The 19,319-nt window shown below is 38.2% G+C and overlaps 1 long non-coding RNA gene across 8 annotated transcripts in view; it reads right to left on the reverse strand.

The window, feature by feature from the left end:
* LOC137224941 (uncharacterized) overlaps positions 1-19,319 on the reverse strand; it is a 367,121-nt gene that overhangs the window by 847 nt on the left and 346,955 nt on the right. The gene's annotated exons all lie outside the window — the stretch shown is intronic.

Consider the following 19,319-nt stretch of genomic DNA (forward strand, 5'->3'; position numbering starts at 1 on the left):
GTCATGAAAAGAAGTTGGTAGAAGAAAAAGCGGAGGAGACAGGAGGGAACATGGAGGAAGAAAGGGAGAGAAGGGGAAAAGGTATGAACTTCAATTACTTGAGTAGAGCTAGGTCCTCAGCTTAAGCTCAGTTTTGCTGTCATAAGATGACTCCAACATCTCAATAACTCATAACATTTCTTTCTCTCATATACTACATGTCTCTCATAGGTCAACCGCCGTAACCACAGAACCAGCCCCAAACTGGCCCTATCTTGTTTCTAACAAGATACTGAGCTGTTTTTCAGAGACAACAGAACAAAACCCAAAGCATGTGCAGAGGAGAAGATCTTGACCTCAAAAAACACCCAGAACCACAGTTTCTCCCCCCATGGAACCAAAGGCTCGGACGTGACTGGAACCTGAACGCTGGAACACTTTCAGAAGCGGAGGGTCCAGACTGAAGCCCCTTTACCGTACCTTACTGCAAATGGCCAAGTTCCAAAGTCCCGCCAGTGCTTCTGCATACCAACCCTCCTCCCCTAACTCATAAAAGTTTGACTGAACCCCAGTTTGACAAAATTGAACTGTACCTCCTGTCTCCTTGCTGGTTGTCCTCACAATAAAGTTTTTTCTTTTCTCAAAAGCCGGTGCCATAGTATTTGCTTCTACGTGTGTCAGGCAACAAGCCCTTTGCTTGGTAATGAGACAGGAAGGGAAGGGGCAGGACCCAACCACCAGATAAATGAAGAAGGGGCACAGCTGTTACGATGCGATAAAAACTGGCTGGAACCAGCTGAAACCAATATGGCTTCGAGAACAGTCTGGTCATTGATTTTACCTCATTATACCTTCAATGTAATACTAAAAATCACTCCCCCTTACCCACCCCCCCCCCACCGACAGTTCCGAGACAGACCATAAAAGGCCAAAAAGGTGGGTGGTGGCCAATTCCCGGAAAATCCCCACCTTTCCCCAAAATAGCAAGGATATTCCTCCCACTTGTTAGCATGTGAAATCACTCAGCCCATAAAAACTGACAATCCCCTGCCCTGAGGCCACTTTCACTTTCTGAGACAGTCTGCATTCTGCCTATGGAGTGCGTATCTCTCTAAATAAACTTGCTTTTGCTTTTCTTTGGCTCGCTCTTGAATTCTTTTCTGCACAAAACCAAGAAGCTTCACTTGTGGTCTGTCCTAAGGGTTCCTGTGGGTCCCAGGACATGACATTTTCCTCTCCTGCCACAGTAACACTGCTGCTGGGCGGCTCATTGTCTTCACTTAGGATGTGGGCCAGTAGACTGCGAGGCCTTAATGGAGGTTTCAGAGGGAAAACAGCATACCAAAATCACAAGACAGAAGCTCAGAGGGACACACTTCATCTCTGCTCACACTTCATTTGTCAAAGCAAGTCAAATGGCCAAGCCTGAAGTCAGTAGGGTGGGAATGTATATTTTGAAAATATATAATCATCAAATAATATGTAATAACTAAAAATATTCATGAGGAAAGATGCCATTTCTACCTTCTTGGGAGTAGTGGTCAGGGCATTTCGTAGAATGCCCTTCAGTTTAGGTTTTTCTGATGATTTTCCTCATAATTAGAGGGGTTATGGGTTTTGGGGGAGGAAGACCACAGAGGAAAAGTGCCATGCTCAGCACAGGATATCAACGGTAGGTACTATCAATATGACTCATCACTGTTGGTATCAACCTTGAGGGAGAGCTTGTCAGATTGCTCCACTGTAAAGTTATTTGTTTTTCTTCTTTTCCGTACTTCATTCTTTAGAAGGAAGTCATTATGCACAGCCCACACTTAAGGAGTGGGGAGTTTTGTTCTACCTTTTGAGAGCATTTCACTCTTTTTACAGGTGAGGGATCTGAGCTTTTCAGAGTTTAAGCCCAAGTTAACATAGTTAATTAAGTGGCATCAAGGCTGAAACTCACATCTGTCTGACTTGACGAAACTATTCAGTGCTACACATAAAGAAGCAAAAAAATAGGGAAATGATTAGAAAAATAGAAGGATATGTTTATGAGTTTGTTTTATTGAAGCATGTTGAGAGCCATGGCCCCTTGATAATAGAGACATTCAGATAATGATTCCTTAACTTGCTACTCGCTAGCATTGGGACAGGAGAGTTATGCTCCCTGACGTTTATAACTCTATCCAACTACTATCGTAATGTGACCTATTAATCTGTCTTTCTGCAAATACACCCTGACTCCATTCTAATCATTAAGCCACTTTTCAAAAGGGAAACCAAGTTCTCACAGTGCTGTGAGGAGAGTAGAGGATGAAAATGATTTTATCTGTCTGTCTTATGGCTCCTAAGCAGTGTGGTTTTTGTTTTGTTTTGTTTTGTTTTTGTTTTTCTCTTGATGAGAGTTATAACTCCAGATCTGACTAATAAAGAGAAGGCATGTTTCTGTCACAGAAATAGCTTTTGTACAAGTGGGAAACTGTCACTAAGGCTGAGAAGCAGAGCAACAGGATGGTCTACATCTGGTGGGTGAAAATTGTGTGAGGTTTTTCCTTCTTACTATGGTGATATAATTCAATGTTGACATTTTAAAGTATGTGTCAGGTCTCATTTCTTTTAAAGTGTCATTGACAATGCAATTCAAAGACAGAAACGACCATGTAACAGTATTTTGTGTTTTCTGAACTAGGATCAAATCTCTCTTCTGACAAAAAATTAAGTTACAGAGAATGTATAAAGATGAAACAGAGTTTGTGGACATTCTATATACTTCACATGAAGACGGATTTCTCTATCCATTTTTATAAACTGAATAGAGACCACGTGACATCTGAGTCACATGTGCATACCATACATTTAATTGTAATCATATGCTACTCCTGAACGTGATTTGTTTAAATATTCTTAGGTGCAGCGATTTCTAAGTTGACTGAACTCTTGGCTGGCAACCAGGAAGTCAAGTTATTCACCTCTATTTCTCATACTATAGAGACATTTATATTTTCAGAAATAATTTTCTCCCTCCATTGCTGAGATTACCTTGACTTTCTGAGGCTGTTATGTAAATCCTACACAAGGATTGAGATTTTAGGGCAAAAACTGTTTTGTTTACCATTGTGTCCCAGCACTTAGTACTTTCTAGAACACTGTATACACTTAATCAATGTTTGTTAAGTGAATATTGAACAAATATTTTCAAGAGAGAAGCATTGCATAAACTTAAGATAGTCATAAAATACACAACTACTTCTAAAATGAAAGGCCATGTTTAAAGTCTAAGATCATTAATTTCCTTCAGCTCAGAATAAAGCTTATTTTTATGACACCAAGTATAATAAAGTCTGTATCACATAACTCGTGTGATGGCACATTTTCTTCCAAATATCCTAATCAAAGACAAAAGCCCCAAAGATGGATATTAATGGCTAACTTCTATGCTATGCCTTCAGGAAGTCACTAAAAATTTTAACCATTAGGCAGCTATTCATATGAACAGAATCTAATTTTCCTTTTGATAAGCCAATTAAATTATATTTTCTTTATACTAAATAACAAAATTGATTGAAAATTAATACTTAATGCTGATGAGAGTATGTTGAGAGAGTTACTCTCCTCTATGGCTGCTGTGAGAGTATTTTGATACAATTTTTCTGGAATATAGTTTGGGAATATATACAAAGAGGCTTTAAAGAGTTCATAGACTTTTTTAAACAAAGGAGTTCTACCTCTAGATGTTTATGTAAAATAAATCGTCAGAGATTTTGCCAGAGATTAATATTTGAGGATATAAGGATGTTTGTTACATAATAATACTGATCATGAGCAAGTGTCATTTAATTTCATTGTGCTCTAATTTGGGGGGCAATGTTTATTTTTTAATTCAGTGCTAATTTCTTATCACAGTTACACATGATCATAATTTAGAGAGTCAAATTGTTGTACAAGCCTTATTACAGTAAAAAAGCAGAACTCTGACTACCTCTTTCCAATTTCTGTTGCCTAGAGGTAGCCACTTTTAGCTCTTTTAACTGATTCTTAGCATATTTGCCTCCATACTTCCACCAATCTAAAAACAAACAAACAAGCAAACAAGCTTAATTTTTCAATTTTACGCATTACATACCGACTTCCTACTATGGAAAATTACAATTTAGCTTTCTTTCACTGCCTCTATCCCCAGCTTACACATACAACCTCACTCTTTCCCTTTTTTCTCAACAGAGTTTCATCATAATTTTGTATTATCACTACAGTGTGTATAGTATTAAGACTATATAAACACGAGACCTTGCTCAGTCATATTGGGTACTGTTATTACTTTTCCTTAACCAGTTTGGGTTTCCTTGTTTCTTTTTTTTAATTTTTAGGTAATGCTATTGTTGTCCATTCTTAGCTTCCTATGTATTTGTAGTTCTTTTATTTACTTCCCCAGTTATGCAAATCTTCTTTCAGTACATGCATGTACGTTAAGCATCAATGTCATCCTCCTAAAAAAAGTCTCTCATGAGCCTTTCACTTTCCACATCTGGATGTCTGAAGCTTAGCTCTTGTTTGTGGGTCTCCTTTCACCATCATCCTGGGGATTTTCTTTCTACTTCTTGTATGGAATTTCCTTTTTCCTGGATTCCATGTCTTTCTCTCTTAGTTTTCTTTGTTTTGGCAGAACACAGATTCCTGAGGAACTGCATATAAGAGGTAAATCTTTTTCTTACCTTTTTGCAGTCTGAAAATTTTAAAATTTTACTCTGATACTTAAGTAATAGTAGGCTGGGAATAGAATTATAGACAAGAAAACATGTACCCTCAGAATTGTGAAGCCTTTGATCTATTGCCTTCTAGCTTCTATAGTTGTTAATAAGAGGCTCAATAACACAGGCTAACATTTTCTCAGCACTGACTATGTTCCAGTCACACTTCTGTATGTATTTATGTTTATTATCTCATGTAATACAACAAACCTATAAGGTAGGTGCTACTTTAATTTCCTTTTTTACAGATATGGAAGCTGAGACACAGGGTTGCAATGACTTTCCCAGAGTTATAGGGCTAGTGAGTATAGAGTCTGGGATTTGAATTCAGTTGAGCTGGATGGCAAACTCATGCTCTTAACCTCCATGCCTTATTGACAAATTGATTAGTGATATTTTCAATGAATCATGAACTTTCAATCTGAATACTTTTCTTATTATTTTATATTTTGATTTCAGTATCCTGAAATTTCACAATGCTGTGTCTTGTGGTGGGCTTTTCTCATTCATAATCATGAAGGCACAGTGAGACATTTCAGTCTGGAAATGCTGTGCTTCAGTTCTGGAGAAGGTTCTTGAATTATTTCTGTGTTAGTTTCCTCCCTTCTCTTTTCTCTGTTCTCTGCTTCTAAATTTCATGGACTGGCCCCACTAATTTTCCTATTCTCTGCCGGTATTATCTTCCGTAGCTTTACCTTTCTGTTTCACTTTCTATAAGCTTTCCTCAACTTTATCCTCAAGAATTTCTATTGAATTTTTAATTTCTGCTATTGTATTTTAACATCCAAGAGCTCTTCTTTGTGTCCTCTGAATGTAGCTCTTTAAAACATTCTGGGTTTTTTTCCCATAGGTTTATTATCTCACGACTATCTCTCACACATTCATATTCACATCAATCAGAGTATTTTGCATTTTTTAAAAAGTTCTATCCAAGTTGCCATTTTTATTTTCACTTGTAATCTTGTCCAGATTCGATGGAGAAATCAAAAGCTTTACAAGCAAAAGCTAAGAGAATTCAGCACCACCAAACCAGCTCTACAACAAATGCTAAAGGAACTTCTCTAGGTGGGAAACACAAGCTAAGACAAGGACCTTCAAAAACAAACCCAAAACAATTAAGAAAATGATAAAAGGAACATATATATCAATAATTACCTTAAATGTCAATGGATTAATTGCTCCAACCAAAACACACAGGCTCGCTGAATGGATACAAAAACAAGACCCATATATATGCTGTCTACAAGAGATCCACTTCAGACCTAGGGACACATACAGACTGAAAGTGAGGGGATGAAAAAAGATATGCCATGCAAATGGAAATCACAAGACAGCTGGAGTATCAATACTCATATCAGATAAAATAGACTTTAAAATAAAGAATGTTACAAGAGACAAGGAAAGACACTACATAATGATCAAGGGATCAATCCAAGAAGAAGACATAACAGTTATAGATATATATGCACCCAACATAGGAGCACAATACATAAGGCAAATGCTAACAGCTATAAAAGAGGAAATCAACAGTAACACAATAATAGTGGGGACTTTAACACCTCACTTACACCAATGGACAGATCATCCAGACAGAAAATCAATAAGGAAACACAAGCTTTAAATGACACAATAGACCAGATAGATTTAATTGATATTTATAGGACATTCCATCTGAAAACAGCAGATTACACTTTCTTCACAAAGGCACACAGAACATTCTCCAGGATACAGCACATCTTGGGTCACAAATCAAGCCTCAGTAAATTTAAGAAAATTGAAACCATATCACGCATCTTTTCTGACCACAACGCTATAAGATTAGAAATGAATTACAGGGAAAAAAACGTAAAAAACACAAACACATGGAGGCTAAACACTACATTACTAAATAACCAACAGATCACTGAAGAAATCAAAGAGGAAATCGAAAAACACCTAGGGTCAAATGACAACAAAAACACGATGATCCAAAATCTATGGGAGGCAGCAAAAGTAGTTCTGAGAGGGAAGTTTATAGCAATACAATCCTACCTCAAGAAACAAGAAAAATCTCAAATAAACAATCTAACCTTACACCTAAATGAACTAAAGCAAGAAGAACAAACAAAACCCAAAGTTAGTAGAAGCAAAGAAATCATAAAGATCAGAGCAGAAATAAATGAAATAGAAACAATAGCAAAGATCAATAAAACTAATATCTGGTTCTTTGAGAAGATAAACAAAATTGATAAACTTTTAGCCAGACTCATCAAGAAAAAGAGGGAGAAGACTCAAATCAATAAAATTAGAAATGAAAACGGAGAAGTTACAATGGACACTGCAGAAATACAAAGTATCCAAAGAGACTACTACAAGCAACTCTATGCCAATAAAAGTGGACAACCTGGAAGAAATGGACAAATTCTTAAAAAGGTATAACCTTCCAAGACTGAACCAGGAAGAAATAGAAAATATGAACAGACCAATTACAGGTAATGAAATTGAAACTGTGATTAAAAATCTTCCAACAAACAAAAGTCCAGGACCAGATGGCTTCACAGGTGATTTCTATCAAACATTTAGAGAAGAGCTAACACCCATCCTTCTCAAACTCTTCCAAGAAATTGCAGAGGGAGGAATACTCTCAAACTCATTCTATGAGGCCACCATCACCCTGATACCAAAACCAGACAGAGATACTACAAAAAAAGAAAATTACAGACCAATGTCACTGATGAAAATAGATGCAAAAATCCTGAACAAAATACTAGCAAACAGAATCCAACCACACATTAAAAGGATCATACACCATGACCAAGTGGGATTTATCCCAGGGATGCAAGGATTCTTCAATATACACAAATCAATGTGATACACCATATTAACAAACAGAAGAATAAAAACCACATGATCATCTCAATAGATGCAGAAAAAGCTTTTGACAAAATTCAACACCCATTTATGATAAAAACTCTCCAGAAAGTGGGCATAGAGGAAACCTACCTTAACATTATAAAGGCCATATATAACAAACCCACAGCAAACATCATTCTCAATGGTGAAAAACTGAAAGCATTTCCTCTAAGATCAGGAACAAGACAAGGATGTCCTCTCTCACCACTATTACTCAACGTAGTTTTGGAAGTCCTAGCCATGGCAATCAGAGAAGAAAAAGAAATAAAATGAATCTAAATTGGAAAGAAGAAGTAAAACTGTCACTGTTCGCAGATGACATGATACTATACATACAGAATCCTAACCATGCCACCAGAAAACTACTAGCACTAATCAATGAATTTGGTAAAGTTGCAGGATACAAAATTAATGCACAGAATTGTCTTGTATTCCTGTACACTAACAACGAAAGATCAGAAGGAGAAATTAAGGAAACAATTCCATTCACCATTGCAACAAAAAGAATAAAATACCTAGGAATAAACCTACCTAGGGAGGTAAAAGACCTGTACTCAGAAAACTATAAGACACTGATGAAGGAAATCAAAGATGACACAAACAGATGGAGAGGTATACCATGTTCTGGATTGGAAGAATTAATATTTTGAAAGTGACTATAATACCCAAAGCAATCTACAGATTCATTGCAATTCCTATCAAATTGCCAATGGCATTTTTCACAGAATTAGAACAAAAAAGTTTACAATTTGTATGGAAACACAAAAGACCCCAAATAGCCAAAGCAATACTGAGAAAGAAAAACAGAGCTGGAGGAATCAGGATCCCTGACTTCAGAGTATACTACAAAGCTACAGTAATCAAGACAATACGGTACTGGCACAAAAACAGAAATAATAGATCAATGGAACAGGATAGAAAGCCCAGAGATAAATCCACGCACCTATGGTCAACTAATCTATGACAAAGTAGGCAAGGATATACAATGGAGAAAAGACAATATCTTCAATAAGTGGTGCTGGGAAAACTGGACAGCTACATGTGAAAGAATGGCATGAGAACACTCCCTAACACCATACACAAAAATGAACTCAAAATGGATTAAAGACCTAAATGTAAGACGGGACAGTATAAAACTCTTAGAGGAAAACATAGGAAGAACACTCTTTGACATAAATCACAGCAAGATCTTTTCTGACCCACCTCTTAGAGTAATGAAAATAAAAACAAAAATAAACAAATGGGACCTAATGAAACTTAAATGCTTTTGCACAGCAAAGGAAACTGTAAAAAAGACAGCCCTCAGAATGGGAGAACATATTTGGAAATGAATCAATAGACAAAGGATTAATCTCCAAAATATATAAACAGGTCATGCAGCTCAATATTAAAAAAAAAACAAACAACCCAATCAAAAAATGGGCAGAACACCTAAATAGACATTTCTCCAAAGAAGACATACAGATGGCCAAGAGGCACATGAAAAGCTGCTTGACATCACTAATTATCAGAGAAATGCAAATCAAAACTACAATGAGGTATCACCTCACATCAGTTAGAATGGGCATCATCAGAAAATCTATAAACAACAAATGCTGGAGCGGGTGCAGAGAAAAGGGAACCCTCTTGCACTGTTGGTGGGAATGTAAACTGATACAGCCACTATGGAGAACAGTATAGAGGTTCCTTAAAAAACTAAAAATAAAATAACCATATGACCCAGCAATCCCACTACTGGGCATATACCCAGAGAAAACCATAATGCAAAAAGACACATGCACCCCAGTGTTCATTGCAGCACTGTTTACAATACCTAGGTCATGGAAGCAACTTAAATGCCTATCAACAGATGAATGGATAAAGAAAAAGTGGTACATATATACAATGTAATATTACTCAGCCATAAAAAGGAACGAAATTGGGTCATTTGTAGAGATGTGGATGGACCTAGAGACTGTCATACGGAGTGAAGTAAGTCAGAAAAATAAAACAAATATTATATACTAATGCATATATGTGGAATCTAAAAATGTGGTACAGATGAATCAATTTGCAAGGCAGAAAGAGAAACACAGATGTAGAGAACAAACGTATGGACACCAAGGGGGGAAATCGGAGCTGGGGAGAGTGGTGGTGGTGGGATGAGTTGGGAGATTAGGATTGACATATATACACTAATATGTATAAAACTGATAACTAATAAGAACTTGTTGTATAAAATATAAATAAATAAAATTCAAAAAATAAAAAACAATAAAAATCAATACCAGCTTCTTCTCAGACCCTTACACAGCTTCTTATGAAGCTGACCTCATCTTGTGCTATCCCTGATTAATATTAAACATCAATAGCTGAAGGAATGGAGAGAGACTTTCACATCCATCCATTACTGCCAGTGTTCCCACATTGTATTTTCACTGGGAGAAGATCAGGCACCTTTTCAAACATTAAGGCCTGGGCTTTCTTGGAGTCTTACTCTCTTGTATATTTAAACAGGAATAGAAAGCCCAGAGATAAACCCATGCACATATGGTCACCTTATCTTTGATAAAGGAGGCAGGAATGTACAGTGGAGAAAGGACAGCCTCTTCAATAAGTGGTGCTGGGAAAACTGGACAGGTACATGTAAAAGTATGAGATTAGATCACTCCCTAACACCATACACAAAAATAAGCTCAAAATGGATTAAAGACCTAAATGTAAGGCCAGAAACTATCAAACTCTTAGAGGAAAACATAGGCAGAACACTCTATGACATAAATCACAGCAAGATCCTTTTTGACCCACCTCCTAGAGAAATGGAAATAAAAACAAAAATAAACAAATGGGACCTAATGAAACTTCAAAGCTTTTGCACAGCAAAGGAAACCATAAACAAGACCAAAAGACAACCGTCAGAATGGGAGAAAATATTTGCAAATGAAGCAACTGACAAAGGATTAATCTCCAAAATTTATAAGCAGCTCATGCAGCTCAATAACAAAAAAACAAACAACCCAATCCAAAAATGGGCAGAAGACCTAAATAGACATTTCTCCAAAGAAGATATACAGATTCCCAACAAACACATGAAAGAATGCTCAACATCATTAATCATTAGAGAAATGCAAATCAAAACTACGATGAGGTATTACCTCACACCAGTCAGAATGGCCATCATCTAAAAATCTAGAAACAATAAATGCTGGAGAGGGTGTGGAGAAAAGGGAACACTCTTGCACTGCTGGTGGGAATGTGAATTGGTACAGCCACTATGGAGAACAGTATGGAGGTTCCTTAGAAAACTACAAATAGAACTACCATATGACACAGCAATCCCACTACTGGGCACATACCCTGAGAAAACCATAATTCAAAGAGTCATGTACCAAAATGTTCATTGCAGCTCTATTTACAATAGCCCGGAGATGGAAACAACCTAAGTGTCCATCATCGGATGAATGGATAAAGAAGATGTGGCACATATATACAACGGAATATTACTCAGCCATAAAAAGAAATGAAATTGAGCTATTTGTAATGAGGTGGATAGACCTAGAGTCTTTCATACAGAGTGAAGTAAGTCAGAAAGAGAAAGACAAATACCGTATGCTAACACATATATATGGAATTTAAGAAAAAGAATGTCATGAAGAACCTAGGGGTAAGACAAGAATAAAGACACAGACCTACTAGAGAATGGACTTGAGGATATGGGGAGGGGGAAGGGTAAGTTGTGACAAAGCGAGAGAGAGGCATGGACATATATACACTACCAAACGTAAGGTAGATAGCTAGTGGGAAGCAGCCGCATAGCACAGGGAGATCAGCTCGGTGCTTTGTGACCCGCCTGGAGGGGTGGGATAGGGAGGGTGGGAGGGAGGGAGACGCAAGAGGGAAGAGATATGGGAACATATGTATATGTATAACTGATTCACTTTGTTATAAAGCAGAAACTAACACACCATAGTAAAGCAATTATCCAATAAAGATGAAAAAAAAAAAAACTTGCATAGATACTTCCAGTTTGCACAGAGAGGAACTTTTCAGAAAATTCCCTTTATACATCAAAACATCATCTAATATAATATAGCTTTGTATATTAGTTCAAAGAACACAATTCTTTTAAAATAAGGTAGTTTTAAAGCTAAATAAAAATATGCAGTTAATACATGCAGAAAGATAAAACTACAATGTTAATAGGTATTTTCCTTTGAATTAGAGCACTATATCTAAGATTTTTTTAAATGTCTTTTTTTATTCTTTTGAATTTTCCAAGTCCATCATCTCAAATTTACATCTAATCAGAACTCTTGAATTTCTTCCCTTCCTACCACACAAACCAGATATGTGCACCCTGCCTGGCTTCCACAAATTGTTAGTGATCTCTCCATTTTCCTTTTGCTCAGGCCCAAAACCTAGGAGTCATCCTTCCCTCCTTTCTTTAGAGCAAAGTACATCCTGAATTTGACCACTTCTGATAAGCTCTACTGCCATCTTCCAAAATCTTACCTAGATTTACTTCAATAGTCACTTAATTGCCTTCCCTGTTTCCATTCTTGTGCATTGCCTCCATCCCCAAGTCAATTCTCCACTCTGCAGCTAGAATAGTTCTATTAGTACACGATTCAGACCATGTTGTTCTGCATTTCTTCTCTGATGGCTTCCTCAAGTATTTCCCTGGGCTGTATGAGATCTGGTCCTGACCTACCTCTCCAGCTTTTTACCGTTCCCCTCTTACAACATTCCTCAGGCCACAGTGGCCTTCTTGTTCATCTTTGAAATGACCATGCTTGTGCCCACCTCAAGGCTTTTGCATTTGTTAGTCCCTCTGCCTGGCACACACTTGCCCAGGTCTCTGCAGAGTCTACTTCCTCAGTTTGTCCCTGTCTCTGCTCAATGTCGTATCCTTAGAGAGGTTCTCCTGACTCTAACCAAAGTATTGCTCCTTCACCTCTCTGTTCTTGTCTGTTTCCTCCCCCTGCTTTATTTTCCTTCATAGCACTATCACTATCTCATGTCTATTGAATGTACACTCATTTATAACCTGCCTTCCCCTCTAAGACGTTAGCTGCACTGAGGACAGGGACAATGTTGTTCAGTGCTCCATTACCAAGCTTACAGCAGTTCCTGCTCCAGATATATTTTCTTTCAAGTTATAAAGTAGTACTTTATAATTAGAAATAAAATACATACTTTTGCCTAAGCATGAGCCCAAACCCCAATTATAGTCTGAGAACATTCTGCAAGGTACAGCTTTGACAAAGGAAAAGAATGAGCTGTCAGGAGAATTGAGAGGTTAAATGAAGAAAGTGGAAGTTGAGCTGAGCCTGACCTGAACTAAAGCATTACAGAGGCTAAGGAGAAGAAGAGAAATAATGGGAGAAGGAAAATAAGACTGCGGTTAAAAATAGAAAGGTCACTGAAGGCCAGCTTCCACTTCCAAGCGACTGAGTGCCAGAGAGGACCAAATTTTATAACAGGCTGTGGAGAGGGGTTTGGCACCTGGCACCGGGATGCCAAGGTTATTATTCTGTAACAGAGCTCTGTGGACCCTTTAATGATGACAGCAGGCACTCTGTTAAAAGGTTAGCTGTAGAGGGCACCTGAGATAGAAAGTGAACAGCAATGTGCCTGGCACGATATGGCTTAAATCTAGTAACTGCACCTGCAAAAGACTGAAATGTTTGTTATGTGACTATAAACAGAATAGGCATCCGAGACAGTGCCCCAACTGTTTTCAATGATCAGGTTTACCAGAATCCAGAATGAAATTAACTCTAAAATATCCACAAAAAGAAAATATTCCAAGAGAGATAGAACTGGTAAGGGGAGGAGAAGACAGGGGTTCTCTGTCTGACTATGCATAGTCAGTTCACCACCCCTATGCAAATAATGTTGTGAGGGTAAAACAAGAAGAAATCTGAAATGGACTCAGACTCTTTCTTTCTCTCTTTCTCCCTTCCTTCCTTCCTTCCTTCCTATTGTATCTATATGTGGTGATGGACATTAACTATACTTATTGTGGCAATAATTTCACAACATGTGTAAGTCAAACCTTTATGGTATACACCTGAAACTCATACAATGATATGTCAATTATAAAAAGAGAAGAAATAGTGCATAGATTCTCTCTCTCTCTCTGATATGGCATTACATAGATGAACATATCTATGTGGAACCAATTTAAGATCTGTTGATAACCATCCGGCAGCACTGTGAATTCAAGGGCAGAATACCTAGAACAGATTAGATCACAGGTTGGATGAGTGATCTTATGTGAGTCATTTCACTCCTCTAAGCTTCATTTTTCTCATGAGTAAAATAAGAGAATTTAACTAGACCATTCCTAAAGTCCATTTCAATTCTTGCAATCCCTATCATTATAACCACTGGCATTGATTTGAGCTAAATGAAGTAAATCATAAGCTCCTAAGGATTGACTCACTTTATTATTTTGCATGTACTTAATCAAATATCATTTATCCATCATCCATCTATCCTTCATTCAGTGAACATTTATTAACTATGATATGCCAAACACCACTCTAGGAGTTTCAACAAGGTTCTGGCCCTCAAAGAATTCTACCAAAGGGTTTGACACTGTAGTTTTTTAAGGTTAATTTTTTGGGGGACTTAGGTAAGACTCCTTTAGTCAACAGAGCGAGATTGGTTAATTTGCCAAGATGCGGATTTCTATATATACGTATTTGTATCTGTGTTCTCTTGTGAACACAGATATTGGAATTTTATCTGCAAAGTTTGTATACATACCCACACAAAGTATGTATATACATGTATACATACACATGATTTTCCAAGCTACTGAAGTCTGCCAACTGTACTGACAGTGATAAACATAGTATTTATAGCTCAGTCCCACAAATTGCTTCACAGGATTCTAGCCCCTTTAGGTTCCACACTTGTGCAATACTACTGCTTATGTAAGCAACTTCAAGAATCACTGTGTCCACATTGAGGTGAGCCTGCTGGGTGGTTCCCACAGAGGAGAGCCTCCTCTCAGGGAGTTAGGCTGTGCATTAGCCCCTCTTAAGAGTCTGTTCATTTCGGACACTGATGCCCATTTATTAAAGAATGAATTCATTTTTCATTCCCTCCTCCTCTTGAGGATGGTCTCCACCACTTGAGGCTTTTTTAACAGTCATCTCTGGAAATTCATCTTCTCGTTCTTCTAGTTTACCACATATCCCAAGCATTCACTCAGTCAGTTTTACCAGGACTTTATGTTTCACTCTGAAGCTTTAGTTATCAGAAAAATAACAGACTCTTAAGCAAACAAACAAGACTATTTTGGAATTTCTGTCTCCTTTTTTAAGGAATGAAGAAAGATAACCCCAAAGGCCTGTGTTCTTTAACACAAACACCACCTACTAAATCAAAAATTCACACTTATTAAAGAGCCAGATGGTTGTTTCCTCCTGCTCTGTTCCACCTAGTAACCCAGAAATACGTGATTTTAAAGAGAAACCTAAACTTTTAAACAAAAAAAAAAATCATGATTTTTTACTTAAAAAATAAAAATATACAAACAGTGAATAATAGATGAATTATTCTAGCATAAGTAATATTTTTCTTATTATTGTGTGACAGGTGCTTAAAATAGCATTCACCAATGGCAGACGTAGAAATGTACTGCTCAGCTCTGCCTTCAAGGAAGGACTTGCTGTCAGATGCAGGGAATGTGATCAGCAGGCTGCCTCCATCCACTCGTGCTTTAGGATCTGTGTTGGCTGCAGAGAGTCAGGGTGGTACTCTTCTCAGGGCTGTCCCCATCCAACGACTCTACAAGGCAGGGGTGTAAGTAAAGGATCATTTTGGCCCAAGGTGGGACATTCTGATGGGCTTAGATCCCTCAGGAATAAGGGTTTGGGTAGTGCTATCAGGTATACTGTAGACAAGACTAGATTTGGTACCAAATTTGAGGAGACCCTGGATAGTTGAGTGGAGGAGGGAGGACATGAGTACCAGTTGTTGGAATCTACTTTAGCTATGGTAGCTACAGCTTGTCCTGCTAACGTCCCTTTTCTAAGTTTCTCTCAGGAAAGGAGGTCCATCAGAATCCCAGAGGATGTGCTGCCAAAACATGTGGAGAAGGAGATCCAGGAGGGACAAGGGATGGACTGTGGTAGACACAGAAATGAGCTGCCCAGTTCCTTCTTCCAGGAATGAGTATCTGCCCGGCTGCAGGAAGTAGCTAATAGCAGACAGTCTCAAATCACTGGCTTCTTCAGAGTTTGCCTCAACTGCAGACAGCCAGGGTCTCACTCTTCCTGGGGTAACTGGTAGCCAATGACTGAGCAAGATGGGGGAATATTTCAGCACAATCTAGAATTCCTCTGATGGTCAATATTTGCTCTGGAGCTCCACAGGGTTGGCAGAGACATTGCCACACTTGCATCATGATCTGAAATCTCTCAGTCTTGCCCAATCTTGCTTCCTCCCCCTTCCCTTTCTTTCAAAGACCTTTTGCTTGTCTAAGGACATGCTTCCAGGGAACACAACCAGTGGCATTCACCCCTTCTCCCACTTACATGTAACAGGGCCTCTTACTTTGCCTCCTCACCTCTTATGTTAGTGGGACAAGGAATGGGAGTGGTGGCCAGCAGCACAGAGATCTGATGATCAGAGTCTGAGGTAGTGGGAAAGGGCAGGAATAAAATTATTTCAGTGCTTTTTCACTTTTCTTCTCAGTCCTGAAATACAGGTAACATCATTAATGGCATGGGAAACATAGGTGGTTTGGTGTACAGTACACCCTGCTGCTTAGGGTAATAGACAAATCTTTAAGAAATGGATCTATTTTTAAATGTTCTGAGGAGGTTAGCTAGAGGTATTTTATAATAACTCCTTTAGTAAACAAAATAATGCCATTTTAATCTATTTTATAAACACAGATTTTCATATGTTAGAATTATATAAATTATATTTTAAAAAACTAAAATAAAGCAGCTATTCTGATTGATACTACCTCAAGGTTTGGGATGGGGAAGGTAAGAAAACTGCTCCTACTGTTATCCAAAAATGTGTTATTAAAAAATATTTGGACTTCCATTCAACATTCTCTTTATGTTGAAGACAGAATTCCTTCTTCTTCCCCAACCCCTTAACCTGCCCCCAACTCCCGTCCTGTTTCTGGCATTTACTCTCTTTTGAATAGAACTTAGCCCTGCCCCCTTGGCCTGACACACAGAATTCTGGAGAGTGACTTAGAGTGCTGGCTTTGCCCCAGGATCAGGACAAAGAGAAGGAGGGCCAGGCCAGCTGGTTCAGGCCCTTCTGTGGTAGAGCTGAGAACCACAAAGATGGAGCACAGCTTCTTTCCCCCTGGGCTTTTCCACTTCTACACACAACATCCCAAGTGAGGGCTGAAGAGGCTGATCTCCTCTCCTTGTTTGTTTCTTCATCTGTACATTGAGGACCCACACAGGCACAGGCTTGCTGTGAAGCTTAACTGAGATAGCGAATATGAGAGGGTCCCGCACAACGCCTGACACAGCAAAGTGGCCCAAAAAGTGGGTGTTTGTTCATATATGTGTTCATTTATTCCTGGCCATCTATCGGGAATGTCTGAATATATGACATATGCTCATATCTGAGCCCATGTACCTATGCAGCTGGCAGGGTAAAAAAAAGAGGGACTCCTTTAGGAGACAGGGTTTCCTTATGGACTTAAGCTGTTTTGCCTTTATTGCTCTGCTCTAAACTGCACCCCCCACCCCTGGTGATTCCAAGTTCTCCATTATAATAACTCCAAGGTGCTCCCAGTTCTAAGGGGGTGTGTAAAAACTACTCAAGTAGTCCACCTTAAATGTTTTTAAATGAAAACAAACCATAAAAACAAAAAACCTTTGTAGTCTTTGAGAGTATGAAATACATAAAAGATGTCACTGGTTTGTAAAATCTACTAATTACTTATTAGTTGCCATTTATTGATTACCTACTCTATGCCTGGAACTGGCACTTTATATACATTCTTTCAATTCATCTGCCTTATAACATGCGGGATAGAGAAATGGATACTAGAGAAATTGTGTAGCTGCCACGAGGTCCCTAACTACCCAGCAGGCGATTTCCTATGAAGCTGATGCAGCTTAGGCTTTAGCTCCTTCACTTGCAGGGGTCCCTGCGAAGGCCCTGTAAGAAGTCCTAGCATGTGTTCACATGGTCATGTTTTTACTAAATTTTCAAAAGTAAGATATTTTAACAGAAATCAGTTAAGATTGTTTTCTCTTTCTACTACAATTTCCTCACCATCACACTCTCCTTTGTGGCACTGGAGTGGCCGTAAACCTTTCTGGGAGATGGATAAGGGCAAGTTGAGGTAGGCTACATTTAATTTGGGTTTAGTAGCACCTCATGTTTGGTTAAGGTTTCACCAGCCCCCCAGTGTAGGAATTTGCCGTGTCAGCTCACCCAGCATCATGTCACAGGATGTAGGGCCAAAAGTTGTAACATAATATGAATCTGCCCTACAGCACCCAGCACTGGAAGTACACAGGTAACAGAGGAGAGACAAGGTTTAAAGTCTACAGACACAAAAGATAGACTATGGAAATGCTTCCAAATCTTACATTCACATATGGGAGGAGTTTAATACAGGTTTTCCCAAATTTGGGAATAACTCTACAAATCTAAATGACAATACCAATAATGACTTATGGAGGCAAAAGGCATTTTTTCTGAGCAATTATTTAAGAAGATTATAGCAACCATATTACAGGAAGGACTGAATTACCTTTCTATTCTTACGATAGAAAATGATATTGTGAAACAACTGTCATATGAAGAAGTGACTAAAGAATTTGAAGCCAAAAATGTAGGAAAGAAATCATGCGGTGTATATAACTGTCAGGTAGTAAAAAATATATATGGTTATCTTTCTGAATATTGGAATGTTTTTGGTATTTGTTAGCTTTAAATTTTTAAAAAATGTATTATTATTTCTCTTTCAAAATAAAAATCCACATTTGCTCTAATTTTAGTTTCATATTTTGTATTATCTTTCTTTTTTCCCCATCTTTATTGCTGTATAATTGACAAATAAAAATTGTATAATTTAAAGTATACAATTGATTTTTTTTTTTTTTTTTTTTTGATACGCGGGCCTCTCACTGTTGTGGCCTCTCTCGTTGTGGAGCACAGGCTCCGGACGCGCAGGCTCAGCGGCCATGGCTCACGGGCCCAGCCGCTCCGTGGCATGTGGGACCTTCCCAGACCGGGGCACGAACCCGTGTCCCCTGCATCGGCAGGCGGACTCTCAACCACTGCGCCACCAGGGAAGCCTGATGTTTTTATATATGTACACATTGTGAAATAATTGCCAAAACCAAGCTAATTAACATATCCATCACCTGACCTAGTTACCACTTTCTTTGTGTGTGCATGGTAAGAACAGTTAAGATCTACCCTCTTAGCAAATTTCAAGTATACGTTACAGTGTTGTTAACTGCATTCACATTGCTGTATAATTGTCATATCTACCTGTTGAAGTGACCCTTTTATCATTACATAATTACATTCTTTGTCTCTAGAGACAGTTTTTAACTTAATGTTTATTTTGTCTTATATAAATATAGCCTCCCTTGCTTTCTTTTTGGTTACCATTTGCATGGAATATCTTTTTCCATCCTTTCACTTTCAGCCTGAGGGTCTTTAAAACTAAAGTAAGTCTTGTAGACAGCATAACTCTGGCTCCTTTTTTTTTTTAGTCCATTCAGC

This window comes from Pseudorca crassidens, chromosome 5 (assembly GCF_039906515.1).
Source record: "Pseudorca crassidens isolate mPseCra1 chromosome 5, mPseCra1.hap1, whole genome shotgun sequence".
In the NCBI taxonomy this organism is placed as follows: Eukaryota; Metazoa; Chordata; class Mammalia; order Artiodactyla; family Delphinidae; genus Pseudorca; species Pseudorca crassidens.